This window comes from Arachis hypogaea, chromosome 16, assembly GCF_003086295.3.
Source record: "Arachis hypogaea cultivar Tifrunner chromosome 16, arahy.Tifrunner.gnm2.J5K5, whole genome shotgun sequence".
In the NCBI taxonomy this organism is placed as follows: Eukaryota; Viridiplantae; Streptophyta; class Magnoliopsida; order Fabales; family Fabaceae; genus Arachis; species Arachis hypogaea.
In genome coordinates this window covers 53,905,037-53,908,803 of record NC_092051.1, presented here as the reverse complement: position 1 = coordinate 53,908,803, position 3,767 = coordinate 53,905,037, and the positions used below count along the sequence as shown (strand labels likewise).

At 40.6% G+C, this 3,767-nt stretch overlaps 1 non-coding gene across 1 annotated transcript; it reads left to right on the top strand.

Annotated features, from left to right (window-relative positions):
• Window positions 1-1,844: 1,844 nt before the first annotated feature.
• LOC112760054 (small nucleolar RNA R71) lies at window positions 1,845-1,948 on the top strand. The gene has a single exon (XR_003180511.1). It is a non-coding gene; the product is annotated as a small nucleolar RNA R71 (small nucleolar RNA).
• The last annotated feature ends 1,819 nt before the right edge of the window (window positions 1,949-3,767 follow it).

Sequence of the window (3,767 nt, the reverse complement as noted above, 5' to 3'; positions counted from 1 at the left end):
CTGGGTAGTTTTCATTTTCTCCTAGATATGCATATTTGAGAGTGGGTGGCAATGCTTTGAGTTCAGGTTTGGGTGCTTCTGATTTTTCGTTCCCTTCTTTTGGTGCATCTGGTATATGTATTTCTGCTGTAACTACCTCTTCACTTGATTCAGATTCTTCCTCCACCAATCTCTCATTTTCTTCAGGTTCATCTTCTTCAAATTTCTCCTCCACTTCATCCTCAAGTGTATCTAACATCTTGCATTCCCCCAATTGTTCCGGTGGATAACTCATGGCCTTGAACACATTGATTGTCATCTTTTCATTGTGTAATCTTAGGGTGAGGTCACCCTTCTGAACATCAATGACAGCTCCAGCAGTGGCCAAGAATGGCCTTCCCAAGATGATGGAGGTCTTGGCGTCTTCCTGCATGTCCAGCACCACAAAATCTGCTGGGAATATGAAATCTCCTACTTTTACTAGCAAATCCTCTACTATCCCGTGAGGGAATTTGAACGACCGGTCTGCTAGTTGTAGAGCCATTTTTGTTGGTTTAGCCTCCTCAATTTTCATCTTTCTCATCATAGCTACTAACATCAAATTGATGCTGGCCCCTAAGTCACAAAGAGCCTTTTCTACTGTGATTTCTCCTATAATGCAAGGGATCTGAAAACTCCCAGGATCCTTCAGTTTCTGAGGTAGTTTATGCTGAATGATAGCACTGCACTCTTCAGTTAGTATCACAATCTCATTGTTCTTCCAGCTTCTCTTCTTAGTCATTAGCTCCTTCAAAAGCATGGCATAAAGTGGCATTTGTTCTATGGCTTCAGCAAATGGTATGTTGATTTGTAGCTTCTTGAAGATTTCCAAAAATCTCAAGAACTGGTTGTCATCTTCCTTTTTCTTCAATAGCTGGGGGTATGGAGCTCTTGAGATGTTCAGTTGGGGTATCTTTTTTTCTTTCTGCAGACTTGGCGTGTGGGGTTGCATTCCATCTTGCTCTTCTCCCTTTTCATTTGAGCTTTCTTCTTGAGGTTTTTGGGGAAGTTCCTTCAGTTCCTTCCCACTCCTAAGTGTGATAGCTTGACACTCCTCCCTTTTGCTTGAATGGGCATAATAGCAAAAATTGTGGTAAGGGAGCTGCATAAACAGATAGCTGATTTGTGTTTCCAGTTTTGCGATGGCAGCATTTTGATTCTGCATGTTTGACTGCACTTCCTCTCTGAATGCTTTACTGTCTTGAATGTCTCTGCATATTCCTTCGATGAAGGTTTCGATCTTAGAGAGCTTGTCATCAATTGATGAGTGATTCGGAGCAGACGTGCTGTTTTGGTTTTGATAAGTATGTGGAGAAGTGTTGTTGTGGGGGTGTTGAGATGTCCTCTGGGTGAATTGCTTTTGATCTTGCTCACTTTCCCACCCAAAGTTTGGGTGGTTTTTCCATCCAGGGGTGTAAGTCTTGGAGTATGGATCATAGTTTTTCCTTGGTGAATTCCCAATGTAATTGGCTTGCTCCTGACTCCCCTCTACTTCTTCATTCACTCCTTCTTGTGATGTTGACGAAGTAGAGATTGCTGCTACTTGGTTCCTCTCCATCTTCTTGGTGAGGTCAGCCAGCTGCTGGGTAATGAGCTTGTTTTGGGCCAGCAGAGCATCTACATTGTTTAGCTCCATCACTCCTCTTGTGTTCCCTCTTTCGGAAGCATAGAAGTAGTCGTTCTCTGCTACTGTTTCAATAACATCTATGGCTTCCTCAATGGTCTTTTTCTTGTTCAAGGATCCTCCAGATGAATGGTCTACGGCCTTCTTTGACTCATAAGAGAGCCCTTCATAAAAAATGTGCAGCTGCACCCATTCATTAAACATGTCAGGTGGACACCTCCTTGTTAAGTCCTTGAACCTCTCCCATGCTTCATATAGAGTCTCACCATCTTGTTGCCTGAAAGTTTGAACCTCAGCTCTCAGCCTATTGATTCGTTAAGGAGGGTAGAATCTTGCTAAGAATTTGTTTACCACATCTTCCCAAGTTGTCAAGCTCTCCCTTGGGAAGGATTCCAGCCACTTGGCTGCCTTGTCCCTGAGTGAGAAGGGAAATAAGAGCATTCTATAGGCGGCAGGATGAACACCATTAGACTTCACTGTGTCACATATTCTCAGGAAGGTGGTTAAATGTTGATTGGGGTCTTCTTGAACACTTCCTCCAAACGAACAGTTGTTCTGAACAAGGGTGATGAGCTGTGGTTTAAGTTCAAAGTTGTTGGCATGGATTGTTGGCTTTTGGATGCTACTTCCACAATTGCCTGGGTTTAGATTAATGTAAGAGCCCAAAACTCTTCTATCCTCCCCAGCATGATTTGCGCCACCTCCTCTACCATGGTTGTGAGTCTCTTCTTCATGATGATTTTCCATGTTTTCTTCCATATTTGGTTCAAAGTATTCCTCAAAGTGTTCCTCCTCTTCCTCAGCACCAACTACACATTTTTCTTTTGCCTCCCTCCTTAGTCTAAGGAAGGTTCTCTCAGGTTCAGAATCAAAGGAAGTTGAAGCCCCGCTTCTTCTCCCTGTCATACAACCAACAAGTACAAGCAAAGAAAATAGGTACAGACAGTATTTGTGTCAGAGTTATTGTTAGTTGTGGGTGATGCAATATATCAAACAGTTAGTGGGTTAGCAAACAGAATTGAAAATAACAAAGAAAAACAAACGAGTAGAGGGAGAAGGGAAGAAGGTTAACTAAAACAAAAAGTAAATCACTCAAACAGAAAAATGAAATTCACAAAATAAAAATGCTCAATCTAGTGATCTTCCAATTTAATCATTGTTGATGCACAATCAATCCCCGGCAACGGCGCCATAAACTTGACGCACGAAAAACTTGTCTCTCAACAAATCTCCCTTCGGCAAGTGTACCGAAGTTGTCGTCAAGTAAAAACTCACAATAGAGTGAGGTCGAATCCCACAGGGATTGATTGATCAAGCAACTTTAATTAGAAGAATGTTCTAGTTGAGCGAATCCAGAATTTGGGTTGAGAATTGTAGAAATTAAAATGGCGGGAATGTAAATAACAGAAAAGTAAATGCTAGAACTAAAGTACTGGAAGTAAATGACTGGAAATAAATTGCAGAATTATAAATGGGAATGGGGGATTTTCTCATAAAAGTAAATGACAGAAATTAAAGAGAATGGGTAAGATCAGAGATGGGGAGTTCATTGGGCTTAGGAGATGTTGCAATTCTCCGGATCAAGTTCATTTTCATCTCTTCCTCAATCAATGCACTCATTGATCTCTTTGGCAATCTTAAGTGATTGAATTACAATTTCTTGCAATTCAATCTCTCAAATCTTGATCAATAGCCAATTCCTTGGTCAATTGCTCATGAGAAGAGATGAAGTATGGTCACTGATTATACCACATGCATTTCCCAAACCAAGTATTGAGAGGGTTATAGTCACATACCCATCCAAACCCAATTTGGTCCAGCATGAGAAAGCATTTCTAGCTTGATCTCTTCATTCCTCTTTCATGGTTCAAAAGAGATCCAAGTTTGAATAGCTTCTCTTCCAAGATAACTACTAAATGGGATGAAGATCGAAAGCTTTCAAGTAAAATCAAGAGGAAAGATAGAAGAAGAATAATGAAAATTAGTATTGATCCATCAAATTACAACAGAGATCCCTAACCCAATGAAAGGGGTTTAGTTGTTCATAGCTCTTGAAAATGAAAACAAAGATAGAGAATACATCATAAACTAGAAATTGCAAAGAAAGTAAAATACAGAGAGTAGT